Source organism: Geotrypetes seraphini, chromosome 1, assembly GCF_902459505.1.
Source record: "Geotrypetes seraphini chromosome 1, aGeoSer1.1, whole genome shotgun sequence".
Classification (NCBI taxonomy): Eukaryota; Metazoa; Chordata; class Amphibia; order Gymnophiona; family Dermophiidae; genus Geotrypetes; species Geotrypetes seraphini.
Genome location: NC_047084.1, coordinates 122,931,768 through 122,952,392, shown reverse-complemented (window position 1 = coordinate 122,952,392; position 20,625 = coordinate 122,931,768). Strand labels below are relative to the sequence as shown.

At 44.4% G+C, this 20,625-nt stretch overlaps 1 protein-coding gene across 3 annotated transcripts in view; it reads left to right on the top strand.

Annotated features, from left to right (window-relative positions):
* Positions 1-20,625, top strand: part of LOC117357237 (DNA excision repair protein ERCC-8-like) — a 116,228-nt gene that overhangs the window by 67,343 nt on the left and 28,260 nt on the right. For 2 of the 3 annotated variants that reach the window (XM_033937624.1, XM_033937611.1), the window contains exon 3: positions 1,790-1,855. The exons of the other annotated variant lie outside the window; for it this stretch is intronic. The gene's annotated coding sequence lies outside the window, so the exon portion shown is untranslated. The remainder of the gene's footprint in view (positions 1-1,789; positions 1,856-20,625) is intronic. 3 annotated transcript variants of the gene reach the window in all.

The window sequence follows — 20,625 nt, the reverse complement described above, 5'->3', positions numbered from 1 at the left end:
TTCCCCATGTTTGGTTATTTGGAGCTGCTCTGGAATTTGCAGGCAATAATGTAGCTGCTTCTTACGTTGAACCCGCTGTTGTCCCCAGAATAATCTGTCAGGCTTCTCAACAGTGGTCACAGCTCTTTGGCGTATGTCTGCCATCATTCTGTCAGCAGCTATTTTTGCATTATCGACAGAAGATCCAACTATGGGCCTTTTTCTTCTGCCTACACAGTCACGGCGCACGCACCTCCAGGATGTCGATCCATCAGCCATAACTCGGTCACGATGATAACGATATCCTTCGTGAACCCAGTTCTGTTTGCCACACTGTGATGTTATTACTTCCATATCAATGGCAGTTTGCTCAGAATGAATAATCCCTGAAATAGTAGAATTTATAATATTGTGATATTTTGACTTCCATTTGAAATACAATTCCCTATAACTGTGCACTATTCTAAAGAACATCATACCTGCAAGACTGGAAGTATGTCAAGAAAACTCTTAGGAATGGTACTCTCCTTTTGCCTCTGGACAACCAATACCTGAAAGAGTGTAATATAAAGTGTTCGTACCTTGGCGCCCCTGGGAAGTATCAATGGCTCCCACAACAGGTGCTGTTCCAGGGTCCACTGTGTCCATGACCTCACTCTCCAGGACACTCAGCTGGAGATCGGTGTAAGGACCCTGTGCGTTAATCAGTTCTTGCTTCCACCGGACCTGTCTCCGCATGGCATACCAGTGTTTTTTCAGAGTCTCTATATCACGGTTCTGATGGTGGATCGTATCTATGTCATTACAGATCCTTCTCCAGATAGCCTGCTACCCTTCTGTGCCAATCCGGTCAGCTTCCCTCCCAAAGAGGGCATCATAGTTGGCCCCTACTTCGGCCACAAGGATCTGCAACTCTCCAGACCAATTGGATTTTCTTTTAGGAGCCATGTTGCAAAGTGCATACAGCTATCTATCTCCATTCCACAGGGCCATTAGCAGGTCTGAGAATTAGTGATGGTAAAAATTCAGTCCAGGTGTGTTTGCTGAAACAACACCCAAGCTCTTTGAAACTTTGGTGCCAGGAAAATGGATATTTTAAGTTACATGAATATGTGTTAACCGTACCTGAGAGTTGAACCTATGATGTTAGGAAGATAGAAGCAGTACTTTTACTCATAGAGCGAGAGTGGTAGAAATCTGGAAGGCTGTTATAGGAGAAAGCACCCTTCAGGGATTCAAGACAAGGCTGGATAATTTCCTACTGGAACAAAACATATGCAAGTAAGGCTAGACTCAAATAGGGCACTGGCCATTGACCTAAGGGTCGCCGCGTGAGCGGACTGCTCAGCATGATGGACCACTGGTCTGACCCAGCAGTGGCAATTCTTATATTCTAATTCTTTGTAGAATCAAATAACAGGCAGCTCAAAAGACTAATCAGTTGAGGAATGGTTTATCTTAAGAACTCATTGATAACTATTGCCAGTGACTACAACTAGATCCTCTGCTCAGGTGTGTATGGGGGAAAATACCCAAAGGACATCCAATCAGTGGACATGATTCTGGTGGGAAACTCCTCATGGCATCCTTATTATAAAAAGGGTTCTTTTTAGGAGTCCAACAGTGCGTTTGTGCTTCTCGAGACTTTGCTGCGTGCTGACATAGTACTGCTTTGTTTTTTGTCCCCTATATCTCCCACAACGTCTACTTTTTACTTTTACCACAGGGCCATCAGCAAGATGACGCTCTGGAACTTAACAATGTGCAACTGAAGTCTTTTCTAACATTTTCCCTCTTCTCCTGATTTCAGGTTTACTCTGCTCATCTCCCCGGAGTGGCTAATGACTCCCGTTGTGTTTCCCAGATACCTGAGCAGGTCGGTTATAACTGCCTTTCCAAATGTTAGGCCACATTTTCAGAGTCTCACTCCTTTTTCCTCAGGCCACATATTCAATAAAGCATGGCTGCCTTGTGGTAAACCTAAAAACCAGTTGTACATGGGCAAGTGTTAGCAACCAGGTGCCAAATGTAATTTCATCTCAAACCAGCTGCAGTCAGGAATGAACTTTGTCTTGGAAAGTAATACAGAACACATTGTGTTTAGAAAATTTAAAACTTTGAACAATATATATATATTTTTAAAGTAATAATTTAAAATTGGGGAGAAAAGACAGGTGAGGGGCAGAGAGGGGTGGGAGTAGGATAAAACAACTCCCCCCCCCCTTCTGCATGAACAGGGGGAGCTCGGCTGGTTCCAGAAACTTACTGGTGGGGGTTAGGCCCACAAATAGCACCACACTCAAAAGAGTTCTGCATCTGATGCAACCTCCCCTCCACCGACATCAGGTGGCCTTCGAGGGACAGCAAGTGCCCCTCAACAGCAGATTGTCCCAGGAGGGTTATCTGTCCCAGGAGGGTCACCTGGAACCCAGAAATCTGACTCTTGGAGCCTCTGGAACCGGGCCTCCATCCCACCTACCTCCTTCGTGATCTCCCAAGGAGGGGGGCTGTCCCTTGAGTGACCTCTCAGGAAGCATGCTGGACTGAAAGGCAGGATGGACTTCCCCCTCTATATGGGTTCGCTGCTCAGTTGGATGGAGCTTTCGTGATGCTGGTGGTGGTTGGGGTTCTTGCTGCCTCCACAGTGGTGGTGGTGGCTGAGCAGGATGGCCCGGCTGCTGCTGCCCCAATTGCTTCTCCTTGCTGAGGCTGCTGTCTTATGATGGCTGTAAGTACACAAAAGAAAAGTTGAGGATCTGGTATTAATGTATGTATGTGCCACATTGGTGGGTGGGAGTGCTTGTACAAAACACTCTGCTTACAAATGTGTTGCTGACACTGACAGACACACTGACAGACACAACCCTGTGCATCTGTTGACCCCCATTAATGTATTCTCTGTAAGCTCAAGGGGAGGGGGACCTATGTAATACTTTTTCCCTTTGTAACTTACTTGATATAACATCAGAGATATCCTGTCTGTGTGTTCAGATGCCTCATCAATGACCGTCTATGAAATGTCAATGTACAACAGAAGAGATACATAGTAGGAGTAGTTCCTAAATCCCCAACCTGGAAGAGTGTAACTTTTGTAAGCTCTTTTGAGCAAGTACCACCTTTTCAATGTTATATGTCTTAGCACTATACAAATACAAAAGACCTACCCCTACTTCAAGCAATCAGAGAAGCCTCACATCAACCCTTCAGATCACCCTAAAGAACAGGTTCCAGCTTCTACAGATAGAACCAGCCACACTGACTTTCAGGACGCTTTCCAGAAGATGACTCAGGCTCCAGGGGCAATGGACCAGCTCCCTCAGAAGAAGCGCAGAGTGGTAGTCATTGGGGACTCCATGCTGTGGGGCACAGAGGGACCAATATGCAGACCGGATCTACTATCAAGAGAGGTTTGTTGTCTGCCAGGAGCAAGAATCAGGGATGTAACCACAAGCCTAGGGAGACTAGTCAAGCCCCAAGACTACTATCCTATGCTTCTCATCCACGTCGGGACGAACGACACCGCCAGGAACACCCCGGAGAAGATACCCGAAGACTTTAGAGCCCTGGGTGAGAAGCTGAAGCAAATGGGAGCACAGGTGGTCTTCTCCTCCATCCTTCCAGTGAGAGGTAAGGGGAGAACCAGGGAAGATCGCATCCAGAAGACAAACGAATGGCTACACGGATGGAGCAGGGAGATGAACTTTGGCTTCCTGGACCACGGAGAGGCACTACAGGGATCGGATGGGCTCCACCTAACCAGAAGAGGGAAGAATGTCTTTGGTAAACGACTGGCTCACCTACTCCAAAGGGCTTTAAACTAGGTGAGTTGGGGGAGGGAACCCTTTCTCATCCTGGTAAGATAAGTAACCATCCTGGTATGGTAAGTAAATACTCCATTACTGAGTCTGAGGTAAGTACTTACTCCGCAGTCACTACCGCAGGGGACACACCTACTCAGAAGGGACGAACTAACTCAAACAGGGAATTAAAGGGAATACTGAGTCAAGCGGGAAAATCTTCGCACAGACCGGGCATACACAAAGTATGGAAGGCTATGTACATCAATGCCCGCAGTTTAGGCAATAAAATATTGGAATTGGAGACGGAAATGAGGAGTGCTGACCTAGATGTGGTGGCAATATCTGAAACTTGGTTCACAGATTCCCATGGATGGGATATGGCTATACCAGGTTATAGCTTACTCCGCAGAGACAGAGAAGGTAAGAACGGAGGAGGAGTGGCACTATATATCAAGGAAGAAATCAAAGTTACCAGTATCACAGGTGTCAGGTATACAGGGGAGTCCCTCTGGGTGAACCTTGCCAGGGGAAGTGGCAAATGCCTATATCTGGGCATTGTATACAGGCCTCCTAAACAACAGGACGACATAGCCAAAGAATTAGTTGAAGACATTGAGACCTTCACTCTGCGTGGAGACACTGTACTGTTAGGAGATTTCAACATGCCAGATGTAAACTGGAACAAGGTTTCAGCCACAACCAGCAGCAACAGAAAGCTACTAACATCTATACGGTCTATACGGGGGGCAAGACTCAAACAGATGGTTCTGGAGCCCACCAGGGATCAGGCGATTCTCGACCTGATACTCACCAATGGAGATAGCGTCACAGAGGTTTCGGTAGGCGAGGCGTTGGCCTCCAGTGACCACAAAATGGTGTGGTTTCACCTCAGGAAGGGATCCACGAGGTCGAACATGTCAACGAAGGTCCTTAACTTTAAGGGCACTGACTTCGAGAGCATGGGAAATTTTGTCTATGAGGCGCTGCAAACCCAAGACACAACAGATGATGTGGAGGTCATGTGGTCAGCTTTGAAATCTACCCTACAGGAAGCAACCAACCTTTTTATAAGGTCTGTGAGTAAACGGCAGAGAAATAACAAACCCCAATGGTTCTCTGCAGAGATCTCAGAACTCATAAAACAGAAGAAAAGAGCATTTGTATCCCACAAACTATCACATCGACCAGAAGACAAAGAAGCTTATCTAGAAAAATCTAGAACTGTCAAAACGGCGGTCAGATATGCCAAACTCAGGATGGAAGAAGATTTAGCTAGGAATATTAAAAAAGGGGATAAATCCTTCTTCAGGTATGTTAGTGATAGAAAGAGGAATACAGACGGGATAGTGCGCCTAAGGAAACCTGACGGCAACTTTGCAGAATCGGACCCTGATAAAGCCGACCTACTGAACAAATACTTCTGCTCAGTATTTACCTGTGAGGCACCAGGATCCGGCTCACAGCTGCAAACAAGAGAGAGCTCAGAAGACCCGTTCAGGAATTTTGAATTTTCCACCAGCAGCATCTACCAAGAATTGTCAAGGCTCAAAGTGTATAAAGCCATGGGACCAGATAATTTGCACCCCAGAGTGCTTATGGAATTGAGAGATGTCCTGGCAGAACCATTAACCGCGCTCTTCAATCTTTCCCTGGGCACGGGAAAAGTTCCACTAGACTGGAAAACAGCTAACGTCATTCCGCTCCACAAAAAGGGATGCAGGTTAGACACTGCAAATTACAGACCGGTAAGTCTCACTTCAATAGTGTGCAAGCTTATGGAAACATTGATTAAACACAAATTAGACACGGTTATGGATGACGAGAGACTGAGGGATCCACACCAGCATGGATTTACTAAGGGGAGATCCTGCCAATCCAACTTGATCAGCTTCTTCGACGGGGTAACAAAAGAACTTGGTAAAGGAGAGTCCCTGGATGTGTTGTATCTGGACTTCAGCAAGGCTTTTGACAGCGTCCCACACCGTAGACTTTTGAACAAGATGAGTTCATTGGGGCTAGGAGAAATATTAACTGCATGGGTTAAAGACTGGCTCAGTGGTAGACATCAGAGGGTGGTGGTAAACGGTACCCCCTCTGAAAAGTCGGAAGTGCACAGTGGAGTACCGCAGGGCTTGGTCCTTGGCCCAATCCTATTTAATATCTTTGTACAAGATCTGCCTCAGGGACTTCGGGGGAAAATTGCATTATTTGCCGATGATGCAAAATTGTGCAACATAGTGAGCGGAGATACCATGCCCGACGCTATGACACAGGACATACTTGTTCTGGAACACTGGTCTACTCTTTGGCAGCTGAATTTCAATGCCAAAAAGTGTAAGATAATGCACCTTGGTGGCAGAAACCCATGCAGAACCTACACTCTGAATGGTGAGACCTTAACCAGAACTGTGGCAGAACGAGACCTGGGAGTAATCATTAGTGAAGATATGAAGGCAGCCAATTAGGTGGAGAAAGCCTCATCTAAAGCTAGACAAATGCTGGGTTGCATCCGGAGAAGCTTTGTCAGCCGAAGGCCCGAGGTGGTAATGCCGCTGTACAGGTCCATGGTGAGACTACATCTGGAGTACTGTGTACAGTTTTGGAGGCCACACTATCGGAAGGATGTGCTAAGAATGGAATCGGTTCAACGATTGGCCACCAAGATGGTCTCAGGGCTCAAGGATGTCCCTTATGAAGAACGACTAGGTAAGTTGCACCTTTACTCTCTCGAGGAACGCAGAGAGAGGGGTGACATGATAGAGACGTTCAAATACGTTACTGGCCGCATTGAGGTGGAAGAAGATATCTTCTTCCTTACAGGCCCTACGGCGACAAGGGGGCATCCGCTGAAAATCAGGGGCGGGAGATTCCATGGTGACACTAGGAAGTACTTCTTCACCGAAAGAGTGGTCGACCGTTGGAATAATCTTCCACTTCAGGTAGTTGAGGCCAGTAATGTGACTGATTTTAAGATCAAATGGGATCAACACGGGGGCTCACTTCAAAGAGGAACTTAGAGGGGAGGGTTATTTGAGTGGGCAGACTTGTTGGGCCGTAGGCCCTTTTCTGCTGTCATATTCTATGTTTCTATGATACACAGTAGGAGGAGTTGTAGTGTTGTACCACATATGACACACATGGCCCATAGGCTCAATTGCAAAAAAAGAACAACAAAGGTGACCAATGATGTTCGGTCTCTTTTACTTTCATTTTGGCACGGACAGCAGCACATGTTGGTTCTTCAAGCCATATACAGGTTTTATACAGAGTAGTACTTTCCATGATGAGTAAAAGAGCATTGTGATTTTGTCTGTCATGACTTAACAACAAGACTCCTGAGGCAGGCCCCTTGTAGGTCGAAACACGATCGTGTCGAGTCAATCGCAATAAGAAGAGACTGAGCACCATTGGTCATCTTTGGTGTTGGTTTTTGCTATTCACGGTTATGAAGGCAGATTCTGCTGTTCATATTCCCGATTGTGTCGAGTCAGTCACAATAAAAAGAGACTGAGCACCATTGGCCATCTTTGTTGTTGGTTTTTGCTACTCACGGTTGTGAAGGCAGATTCTGCTGTTCGTATTCCACGATCTCAATTGCCTTCCCAAGACCACTCTATGTAAGTAGCTCACCTTGTCTGGCATGACTTTTTATTGCAAAATATTATGACATTTTGCACAATCCACAGACAAGTGAACCTCCTGAACAGTAGAATATGCTTCAAATGTGCTTTTCTTCCCCCAGATATATTCCTTATTGAGGTTATAGTGCAGTTACTCATATTTTGTCACTTGTCAAAAGTACAAAAAAAGGCAAGAGAGTAAAATCAAGGTTTTGGTTGGGCTCAATGCTCCAACATGTAGAAACATAGAAAGATGACGGCAGAAAAGGGCCAAGGCCCATCAAGTCTACCCACTCTATAGACCCTCCCCTTAAGATTAGCCAATGTTTTGCCCTGACCCACGTAGGGATCCCACATGGGCGTCCCATTTATTCTTAAAATCTGGCACGCTGCTGGCCTCGATTACCTGTACTGGAAGCTTGTTCCATTGATCAATCACTCGCTCCGTGAAGAAATACTTCCTGGTGTCGCCGTGAAATTTCCCGCCCTTGAGTTTGAGCGGGTGCCCCCTTGTGGTTGAGGGGCCTCTGAGAAGGAAAATGTTATCTTCCACTTCTATACGTCCGGTGACGTATTTAAACGTCTCAATCATGTCTCCCCTCTCCCTGCGTTCCTCAAGAGTGTAGAGCTGCAAATTGTTTAGTCTTGCTTCGTACGAGAGACCTTTAAGCCCTGAGACCATTCTGGTGGCCATCCTTTGGACCGACTCGACCCTCTGCACGTCTTTGCGGTAATGTGGCTTCCAGAATTGCACACAGTATTCCAGATGAGGTCTCACCATGGTCCTGTACAATGGCATTATGACAGCAGGCTTTCTGCTGACGAAACTTCTACGGATGCAACCCAGCATCTGCCTTGCCCTTGAGGAAGCCTTCTCCACCTGATTGGCAGATTTCATGTCTGCACTAATGATTACTCCTAAATCTCGTTCCGCTGAAGTCCTGGTCAAGGTCTCCCCTTTCAAGGTATAAGTTCTGCACGGGTTTCTGCTACCTAGGTGCATGACCTTACACTTCCCAGCATTGAAGCCCAGTTGCCAGGTTGAGGACCAGCATTCCAATGTACGCAGGTCCTGCGCCATACTATCTTGTAAATTGCTCTCGCTTACCATATTACATAGTTTGGCGTCGTCGGCGAATAATGTTACTTTACCTTGAAGCCCTTGAGTCAGATCTCCTATGAATATGTTGAAGAGGAGCAGACCCAAGACCGCACCCCGCTGGTCACCTCCGATGTCTCAGAGAAAGTACCGTTAACCATCACCCTCTGAAGTCTGCCACTCAGCCAATCATTGACCCATGCCATTAGAGTCTCTCCTAACCCCATCGATTTCATCTTGTTTAACAGTCTGCGGTGTGGGACGCTGTCAAAATGTTTAGTGAAGTCTAGGTACACTATGTCCAGTGAATCTCCTTCGTCCAGTCTTTTTGTTACCCAGTCAAAGAAGCTGATGAGGTTTGATTGGCAGGACCTACCCTTGGTGAATCCTTGTTGATTGGGGTCCCGTAGATTCCCTTCGTCCAAGACCGTGTCCAATTGGCGTTTGATCAGTGTTTCCATGAGTTTGCATACTATCGATGTCAGACTCACCGGTCTGTAATTTGCAGCCTCTGTCCTGCAACCCTTTTTGTGCAGAGGAACAACGTTAGCTGTTTTCCAGTCCAAGGGGACTGTCCCTGTACTCAGTGAGAGATTGAAGAGCACGGCTAACGGTTCTGCCAGGACATCACCTATCTCCCTGAGTACTCTGGGGTGCAGATTGTCCGGTCCCATGGCTTTGTCCACCTTGAGTTTTGTTAGCTCAAAGTAAACCTCGCTGGGTGTGAATTTAAAATTCCGAAACGGGTCTTTTGTGTTTGACTGTGGCTTCAATTGAGGGCCGGACCCTGGCGCCTTGCAGGTGAAGACCGAGCAGAAGTATTCATTCAGTAGTTCGGCCTTTTCGGGATCCGATTCTGCGTAATTCCCGTCCGTTTTTCTCAGGCGTACTATCCCGTCTGTGTTTTTTTTCCTGTCATTGATATACCGGAAGAAGGATTTGTCCCCTTTCTTAATGTTGTTTGCTAGAGTTCCTTCCACTCGAAGTTTGGCCTCCCTGACTGCCGTTTTGACCTCTGTGGACTTGATCCTGTGTAGCAGTTAATCTTCGCTTTTCCCCGTGCGTTTGAAGGAAGCAAATGCGTTTTTCTTCTCCTTAACGAGACGTGAGATCTCTGCGGTGAACCACTGGGGTTTGTCTTTTCTTCGCCATTTATGTGATGATTTTATGTAATGGCCGGTTGCCTCGTGTATGACAGATTTCAGGGATGACCACATATCCTCCACATTCCCTGTCTCAGTTTGGTCCTGGAGCGCCTGATGGACGAAAACTCCCATGCGTGCAAAGTCTGTTCCTCGGAAGTTGAGTACCTTTGTTTTAGTGTTTGATCTATGGAAACCTTTCCTCAGGTGGAACCATACCATGTTATGATCGCTGGAGGCTAGCTTATCTCCCACGAAGACTTCTGAGACGCTTTCCCCATTGGTGAGTACTAGGTCAAGGATCGTTTGGGCCCTAGTGGGCTTCATTACCATTTGATTGAGGCGTGCTCCCCTTATGGAGGCTAATAGCCTCTTGCTGCCGCTGGTTGTTGCTGAAGGTGTGCTCCAGTCTACATCCGGCATATTGAAGTCTCCCATTAGTACAACGTCCCCCTGTAGAGCGATATTTTCTATGTCTTCGATTAGTTCCGTGTCCTTGTCTTCCGGTTGTCTTGGAGGTCTATATACTACACCAAGATACAGGCATTTTTCTCTCCCTCTGGCCAGGTTCACCCAGAGGGATTCCCCGGTGTACTTAACATCCGTGATTCTAGTTATGAACAGCACAGCTACACCTATCCATTCATTCATGCATCACAGTCTGCCTGAGCCTCGGAGGGGACTAGTTTCATATCAGCCACTGGCCTATATATCTTTATTTGTGATTGACAGACACAGCCTTTCCCTTGCTGGGGTCTGCCTCAGTGATCATGTGGGAGGTCAATCAGCTGTACAATGGTGTGTGGGTAAGCTACACTTAAGGATAACCCTTGCAATCTATAAGTACCCATGTCTGTTGCCATTCCCTCTTTACTCCCTACCTTATTTACCTCAAGTTTCCATGTATAGGTGGTAAGCTCTTTGGAGTAGAGACCATGTGCTGTGTGTTTGCTAGTGCTATAGAAACTATTAATTCTTTATTCAATTTTCCAAAATTTCAAACAAGCACATTAATACTTGAATACAGATTTGCAATGAAAATCGAGGAAAACTAATAAACCTAACACTACTCACAGTAGTAATGTAAGGAAATTAGAAAGAAAAAATATACATTATTTAGTCCACAAAATTAAGAAGTAAAGATCCAAGTATTAGAATAAGTATAAAGAAATATACAGAAGTATACAAAACATCAATTAAAGGTGCAGCCCAGGAGACAATGATGTGCAACCCCCAATTGCCTGTACTTTAAACTAGAGAATGACACGGTGACAAAATTCATCACCGTCCCCGTCCCCGTGGATAACCGCGGGAAATAATCCCATGTCATTTTCTAGTGTCTATTTCAACCTCAGTCCTTCTACATCAGCATTCTTCAAAGCAAAGCTTGCGGGTCAGTGGTTGTGCCCAATTATACTCTGATTCTTCCCTCTCTCCTTAAAGAATGACATGAAGATCGTTTCCCGCGGTTATCCGCGGGGACGGGAACGGTGATGAATTTTGTCACCGTGTCATTCTCTACTTTAAACTGCAGGAGTAGCTAACAGACCAATCACCACTAACCCCCTTCCTTGGCCAAAATAAATTCCAACAATTGCTTTGGTTCGAAAAATAGAAAATATTTCCCTTGAAGTGATACACAACATTTGGCCTGGAAATTTCAATAAAAAGATGCACCCAGAGCCAAAGTTCTGAGTTTGGAAAGCAAAAATTATTTTCGCCTCTTCTGTGTCACTTGAGCAATATCTGGAAAGATCCGAATTGCCAAACCAAAGAACTTATCATTCATATGTTGAAGTAGAGTTTAAAAACCAAGTCTCTGTCATGCTGTAAGACAAACATCACCAGAAGAGTAATCCTTTCCGTGACTACTTCCAAGGAATTCTCCAAAAAGTCTGTTAAATTAATTCTTTCTGTATCAATAGGAGTTGAACTATCCTGTTTCTTCCCTGAGGATATAGATTGAGCCGCGGTGATAGGTGGCAGATTATCTTCCAGGATCATTAAAATATCCTTCAAGTATCTATGCACCACGCACCATTTCAAGTGGAGATAATACTGGAGATTTAGGAAAATTTAGCAATCTTAAGTTGTTTATTTTCTGTTTCTTTTCCATAAATTCAAGGTTTTTTGAATAAAAGATCTTTCTTTAATGATCTCCATTTCTACCTTTTTTATTTGCACAATTTATTCTTCATATTTTTTTTAATTCATCTCCCTGTTCTTTTAACTTTTCTCATGAACCCTTACCTGAGAACTGATAGAGACACAATCTGCCTGAACCTTAGTCATCACCTTTTGGAAGTGAGAGTCCATGATTTCAATAGCCCTCCACAGTTCATCTAAATTTACTACTGCTGGTTTTGGCAACTGCCCAAACTGAATGTTACTCACGGAAGTTGATATGTTTCCTGCCTCTGTTTCAAAGGCCGATGTATGGGCTCCAGTGGGGTATTCTTCCAACACTTCTTCTCCGGGGCTAGAAAGCAAACCAACTTCCTGGTTAAGCTGGTTAGCCACATTCTCTACAGGGCTGGGCAGGACTTCACCCCTGGATCGGGCTAAGGGAAACCTGATCGTCATTGAGGTTCGCCATGGTCGTCATTCCTCCCAGAGTTGAGGGCGTCTCCTTCAGCTGAGGCGCAAGTCTTCCGTCCAGCGTCATCTGCACTAGGGACTTGGCGGTTCCAGTCACCAGAGGAGTCAGCCGGTTAGCACCCTTCCTCTTCCCCATCTGTCGCGTTCTGCGCCTGGTCCACAGCGCCGTTCAGGGCCCACAGGCAAAAACCCGATTCACTCGCCAGCAGAAAAAAGGACAACTGCCGGCGATATTCAAATATCCCGTGGACAAGCCGCGTAAAAGGGAAGATGTATTCCCCGTAGTGCAGCAGTGCTAGAGAGGAGCTCACCTCTCAGCATTTGCTCTAAACGCCATCTTGGATCTGGATTGCTATAGAAACTATATTAATAGTATTGGTAGATGGTTGACCTGGGGGGAAAGGTGAGGTGACAAACAGGATAAGGGGGTAGGAGGCTGCCTATAGAAACACAGAAGACTGATGATGGATAGTACCCAATACAGAGCTCCCTCAAAATCCTAGGTATACATTTAGACAGATGCTGCACAATGCAAACACAAATCCATAAAATCACCCAAAAAGCATTCTTCACAATGCGAAATCTAAGAAAAATCAGAAAATTCTTTAATAAAGACCAATTCAGGATCATTGTCCAATCCCTTGTGCTAAGTATTGTAGACTACTGCAACAGCCTTTACTCACCTTGCCCTACCAACACAATAAAAAAACTACAGACCATCCAGAACACAGCCCTCAGACTCATATACTCACTCAGCAAACACGACCACATTACCAATGCATACTTAGAATCTCACTGGCTACCAATAAAAGCAAGAACACAATTCAAACTCTACTGTCTCATTTTCAAAGTAACCCACGGCACGGCACCCAGTTACCTAAACAACTGTTTTCACTACTACCTCTCACCCAGAAGAAGGAGAACACAGAACCTTTTCACCTACCCACCTCTCAACGGTACTCGTCGTAAGAAACTTTACGACAACCTTCTGGGGACACAGGCAGCTAAAATCGACTCTGACATCTCAAAACTACTGACCAAAACAACAGACATAAAAGAGTTCCGTAAAGAAATAAAAACACTACTGTTCAAAAAATATCTCCCATCACTCTAACCACCACCCAATGAGTTCCCAATCAACGCCTTTGGAAACACCCACCTATAGTATCTCTTTGTCTGTGATCTAGAATGTACTGTAACTCTTTTACACTACACCCGATTTAACTTGATTCAGTTGATATGTATTACCTTCTGTGATATGTATTATCTTCTGTTATATGTATTATCTTCTGTGAAATTGAAGTATCATAATTCTTTACTGTTCCTGTAACTTACTCTTATCCTGAAATGTAATTCTACTGGAATTGCCCAGATATCTTCTATATTGTAATCCGCCTGGAACCGCAAGGCACAGGCGGAATAGAAATCCCTAATGTAATGTAATGTAATAGGAGGGATATAGACACACAGGAAATTTGGATGGAGGGACATGGAGAAAAAATTAGCAAAGGACAGGAGAGCTAGCAGAGAGACCCTAGGATCAACAGAACACTTGCACAAGAAAGGTACACATGCGAACTCGGGGGCAAATTCTATAAAGGATGCCGAACTATATAGATGCGCTTATATTTGCTGAGTGTGATTCTCTATTGTATGTCTGTGCTTAATAGAATCACGCTCAGCGTTATGTGCAACGGCTAACTTTTAGGCATCATTTATAGAATTTGGATCTGTGTCCACATTGACAAATGTGATGTAGCCAATGTTGTGTGCCATCCAAACACATGGCATGGACCCTGGACTTGAGAGCATTGAAGGGGTGAAGGACCCCATGACTTTGCATCCTTACCTCTCAGGGCCTCAGAAAGGAGTTGGGGCTGTTTCTGGCGCAGTTCCCGGGCCTTCTTTTTTGATCTTCCAGCTGCCATACAGAGAATAGAGAGTAGCTTTGCACACATGGTAAGGGTAAGCAAAAGATTTAGAATGTGAGCAGCATAATACTATTCCCCCCTCATTGTCCCATCATGGCTCATAAATCAATCTTTTATTGCCAGGCCTTTAAGGCACTGCACGGAGATGGGTTATCTCACAATGACCTAGGCCAGGGATAGGCACAACGCAGTCAGGTTTGGTTTGGTTTGGTTTTAGTGCTATTACTATTGAACTGTATTTTCTCTTCCTTTTTTTGGGTAGTTAGACCAATAAAGAGTATCAGTCATGGTTTTTGGCTGTTTCCTATATGGCTAAAATCACCATTCAGTTTGCTGAAGCAACATGTAGACAAGTTGGAAAACAGGGATATAGAGTCAAGGCAGGGGACCTGGGATCATTTTCTAAACCAGAAACAAGCTGAAGGTGGTGTACAGTCAGGGATCAGAAAGGTTCATCTGCTGAGAACAAAATCATACCAGTGAAAAGGGGAGGATGTGTAAGATCCCTATAGATCAGTGGTAGCTCTGGAGGAGCTCGTTGGTTATGATTATGTTGATTAATAAACTGAGCTGCAGCTAATTTTTACCATCATAAAGACTGTAGCATGTTTGTGATGAAAGGGTAGGTGGGGTGTGTAGTATGTAGGCGGACAGTTGATGGCAGATAAAGACCCAAATGGCCCATCTAGTCTGCCCAACCTGATTCAATCTTAAAATTCATTGGGGTTTTCTTCTTTTTCTTAGCTATTTCTGGGCAAGAATCCAAAGTTCTGCCAGGTACTGTTCTTAGGTTCCAACTACTGAAGTCTCCGTCAAAGTTCACTCCAGCCCATCCTCCACCAAACGGCCATATACAGACACAGACCGTGCAAGTCTGCCCAGTACTGGCCTTAGTTCTTCAATAGTTACTATTTTTTCCTGATTCTAGATCCTCTGTGTTCATCCCACGCTTCTTTGACCTCAGTCACCGTTTTCCTCTCCATTACCTCTCTCGGGAGCACATTCCAGGCATCCACCACCCTCTCTGTAAAGTAGAACTTGCTAACATTGCTCTTGATTCTACCACCCCTCAACCTCAAATTATGTCCTCTGGTTTTACCATTTTCCTTTCTCTGGAAAAGATTATATTCAACGTTAATACCTTTCAAGTATTTGAACGTCTGAATCATATCTCCCCTGTCCCTCCTTTCCTCTAAGCCAGTAGTAGGCAAACTCATTAATCAAAAGAGCCAAAGATCAGCAGTACAACGATTAAGATTTCTTTTGAAAGCCAAATTTCTTTCCAAGAACCATGTTTTTAGGAGTCGGTTTAAACTAGCTACTAACGTTAAATAAAACCAGATATCATTATAATAATAATCTTATTTATTGACAAAAAATATTTTTTACATTAAAATAAAAATATCATAAAGCACGCATTTAATGTGAACAATGACCTTGCATTTCCTTGGAAAGTTTGGATAAGTCAGGTTTGTATGTCATTGTTTTTAATTTCAAACAGGATTCCAGGTTCTCATTAATAAGACGATTTCTCAATGTACTTTTGATAAGGTTCATGCTTGAAAAAGATTGTTCGCATGAATATGTAGAGCCAAAGAGTGAAAGGACAGCAAATGCTAGTTTTTTAACTGATCATATGAGTCAGGAATACTATTCCAGGTGTTGAAAATTATCAAAGCAGACCACTTGTGCTGTGAACTAAAATCACATTTTTCTCCAATTTTTCCAGATCAGCATTAAGGCGTTCAAATTTCGAGCTCCATAATTCTTTGTTTTTTTAACTCCAGTAATTGCATTTCAAAAGTGCCAATGTCAATATTAAAAAGAAAAATTCAATTCTGTTACATCAGCACTGAGAGGTCTTTTAACAAAGGCTAACGTAGCCATACTATTTCTGAATTCCTGAAACCTCGATAGAAAAACTTCCCTCATATTTAAAATAGCTGTTTTGAAATAGTAAATGTCATTTACCAAGTTATTTTCTTGGCGATGTCTCAGCAAGCTCGGAAAATGAATTAATGTTTCTCTTTCATAATCTTGAGCAAAACGGTATAATTTGTTTTCGAATGAAATGACTTCTTCCAACATTGAAAAAAATTGTGTTTCCTTTCTCCTATAGTTTACGATACGATTAAGATTATTTAGATGAGACGTAACATCTACCATGAAAAAGGATCAAGTAAACATTTCTTTTACCCAAATTTTGCACAAAGATTCTTGAATTGACTTTCTGATATCAAGTCAAAAATACACCAGTATCTATTTGCTGGAATATTTATCTACCGATGGTTTGGAAAATAGAGGTACAAATGAGTCTGGGCCATTGGTAAATGAGGATATATTTGTTAAGATTTTGTCCTTAAAAAAGGTTGCCACTATTTGAGTATTAATATATCATTCTTTTTCAGTAGTCACAGATTTCCAAAGTGAAAAAAGAACTTTATTCTGATCTTTTGCTTTTTTAATTTCATTACCATAATAAATTTTCCTAGTTTTATTAATTTTGTGATTGCATTCTTTTATTTTCTTTCTCCAATTGGACCTATCCTTATCTAGATTACTTTTAGTGTACCATGGTGCATCCTTTTTATGAGAAATCAATTTATTTTTAAGTGGGGCCATAGTATTAAAGATTATTTCAGACTTTTCAAACCTGAAGGGAGGAATGAACATTAACGAGGCTGTTAGCTTTTCTGCCCTGAAACAACTGCTGCAGAATTGCAAGCTAACCTTTCTACACCTCTACTACTACTACTACTACTATTTATCATTTCTATAGCGCTGAAAGGTGTTCGCAGTGCTGTACATTTAACATTCAATAGACGGTCCCTGCTCAAGGGTTGTGCTTACCTGAAATAGCTAATAGCTTCACTACATGCTGTTTCTATAAGCAGTAGTCGGCAGCATTCGCTGGTTTCACATGGAGTGGTACTTCTTATGATGAGTGAAAGAATCTATTGTGATTTATTCACAAGACTCCTGAGGCAGGCCCATTTGGGCCGAAACATGATTGTGTCGAGTCAATCATAATAAATAGAGACTGAGCACCAATTGGTCACCTTTGTTGGTTTTTCTTGCTGAACCCCTTTCTACATCATGCTGCTAGAAGCGTATATGCAGACCTCTCATTAACCTTGTACTTCAACAAGCAGTAGCTTTCTGTATTGGGTCCAAAGAAGGCTGAAAGGGAAATAGTCTGCACAGGACAGAAAGGAGGTGGAATAGCACTATACATAAAAGAAAGCATACAATCGACAAGGATCAAAAAAACTCATTAGCCCTGAAAACCAACTACAGATCCATAGCAAGCATCCCCTTTTTACCAAGCTACTTGAAGGATTGGTCAACTTGGAGCTAGTAAACTATCTAGACAAATTTACAATAATCAATGAACACCAATCAGGATTCAGAAAAGGTTTCAGCACTGAGACAGTCCTAGCCTCAATCCTTAATCACCTATACAGCCTACTCAGCAAAGGAACAAGTGCACTGATTTTACAACTAGACTTCAGCAGTGCTTTTGATCTTGTTGATCACAAAATAATGCTACACTGCCTAGATGCAATCGGACTTACGGGAAAAGTAAGAAACTGGATACAGGGTTTCCTAACAAAGAGATTTTACCGTGTGATTAGTGGTGAGACATACTCAAACTCATGGAGGAACCCCTCGGGAGTACCACATGGTTCACCACGATAACCTACACCACAGTTCTTCAACCGCCGGTCCGTGGACCGGTGCCAGTCCGCAAAAAAATCTTGCCATTCCGCGAAGGATTCGGGTCCCCGCTGCAACGAAAGGTGCCGGCGTCAGCTGACTTGCAAATTCCTGTTGTCGTCGCTGTGCCGGGACTCCTGCCTTCGCCGGGACTCCTGCTACGTATGCTTCCTGCCTTGTCTCCGCACCTCCAGACCGGCAGCGGCAGCTCTGTGTGCTTTTAACTTCGGCACAGAGCTGCCCATAAGCAGTAGTTTAGCGTGGTTTCATGAGGCAGCCTTGGGGCCTTTGCTAGGCCGGCCTGCAAAGGTGAGGGGAAGGGGGGCAGATGATGGATGATGGAAGTTGGGGGGGGGAGAGAAGGGGCAGATGATGGAATGGAGGAGATGAGAGAGAGAAGGGGACAGATGATGGAAGTGAGAAGAAGAGAGAGAGAGCAGAAGGCAGATGGATGTCAGTTGAAAGGGGAGAGCAGATGCTGAATGGAAGTGGGGAAAGAACACATACTGGATAGAAGGAGGAGATAAATAAAGGGGGAAGAAAATAGTAAGATAATGGAGGGGTGAGGGAAAGGGGTGACAAGCTGTGGGTAGACACAGTGAAAAGAGGGAAACAGGACTAAATAGTAAGAAAGAATTTAATTTAGATGTAGGCAGAAAATAGAGAAGGAAGACTAGAGAAGAAAAGGGAAGAGAGAGCAGAGAACGATATCAGATCTGAGTGGAGGAAATGAGAAGAGAGAGATGCTAAAAACCACAGAGGGGAGGGAAGGACAGAGATGCCAGACCATGAGGGGAACAGAAGGAAGATGATGGATGCCAGATCAAATTGGGGGGGGGGGGGGCAGGAGGATTGATGGCAGGGAAAGACAGACAGTGACTTCAATATGCCTGGTGTGGATTGGAACACACTTTCCTCTGCATCCAGCAGCAGCAGGAGGCTATTGAACTCTATAAAGGGAGCAAGACTGAAACAACTGGTACTGAAGCCAACAAGGAAGCAGGCAATACTGGACCTGTTACTTACAAATGGCGAAAGTGTCACAGAGGTCTCAGTGGGTGAAGCATTGGCCTCCAGTGACCACAATATGGTATGGTTCAATCTCAAAAAGGGGTTTGCCAAAGCTAACACATTGACCAAGGTCCTAAGCTTCAAGGACGCCAACTTCGAGGACATGGGGGAATTCATCCATCAAGCGCTACAAAACCAAGCGGTAACAGATAACGTAGAAGAGATGTGGTCAGCTCTGAAAGATACCATACAGGAGGCAACCAACCGATAGATAAAATCAGTAAGTAAACGGCGAAGGAACAATAGGCCACAGTGGTTCTCTGTGGAGATCTCGGGCCTCATAAAAGAAAAGAAAAGAGCGTTCATTTCTTACAAACAATCAGGGAATCAGGACTCGAGAGAAGACTACCTGGTCATGGCAAGAGCCGTCAAAACAGCAGTTAGAGAGCCCAAATTCCGAAACGAGGAGACATTAGCAAAGAACATCAAGAAGGGCGATAAATCCTTCTTCAGGTATATTAGCGACAGAAACAGAAACACAGGCGGGATAGTACGCCTTAGGAAACCAGACGGGAACTATGTAGAAGCGGACTCGGAAAAGGCTAAACTTTTAAACGAATACTTCTGCTCGGTCTTCACCCGCGAGGAGCCGGGATCTGGCCCTCTGCTACAGACGAGGGATTGTTCAGTAGACCCGTTTAGTAGCTTCGAGTTTACGCCAGGCAGTGTCTACTGTGAGCTGTCTAAACTCAAGGTTAACAAAGCGATGGGGCCAGATAACCTACACCCCAGGGTGCTCAGGGAGTTAAGTGATGTCTTGGCGGAACCACTATCCGCGCTCTTCAATCTCTCCCTTAGTACAGATATAGTCCCGTTGGACTGGAAAACGGCTAACGTCATTCCACTCCATAAAAAAGGTTGCAAAATGGAGGCTGCAAACTATAGACCGGTGAGTCTCACATCAATAGTGAGCAAGCTGATGGAAACTCTAATCAAACGTCAATTGGATACGATCATGAACGAGGAGAATCTACGGGATCCCCGTCAACATGGATTTACTATGGGGAGATCCTGCCAATCCAACCTGATCAGCTTCTTTGACTGGGTGACAAGGAAGCTGGATGTTGGGGAGCCCCTGGACATCGTATACTTAGACTTCAGCAAAGCTTTCAATAGCGTACCACACCGCAGGCTGTTGAACAAAATGAGTTCTATAGGATTGGGTGACACTTTGACAAAATGGGTTGAGAATTGGCTTGGAGGCAGGCTTCAGCGAGTGGTGGTGAATGGCACCCCCTCTGAAATAACAGAGGTGATCAGTGGAGTGCCGCAGGGATCGGTCTTGGGCCCGATCCTGTTCAATATCTTTATAAGAGACTTAGCAGAAGGGCTTCGAGGTAAAATAACGTTATTCGCAGATGACGCCAAACTATGCAATGTAGTAGAAAGGAGTGCAACGATCAAAAACTCAATATCCGACAATATGACGCACGACCTACTCCTATTGGAGCGCTGGTCTAGGATCTGGCAACTAGGTTTCAATACCAAAAAATGCAAGGTCATGCACCTTGGCAGCCAAAACCCATGCAGAAGTTACACCCTTAACGGCGAGATCCTAGCAAGGACTGTAGCAGAACGGGACTTAGGGGTGATCATCAGTGAAGACATGAAGACTGCCAATCAAGTGGAGCAGGCTTCATCTAAGGCTAGACAAATCATAGGGTGTAT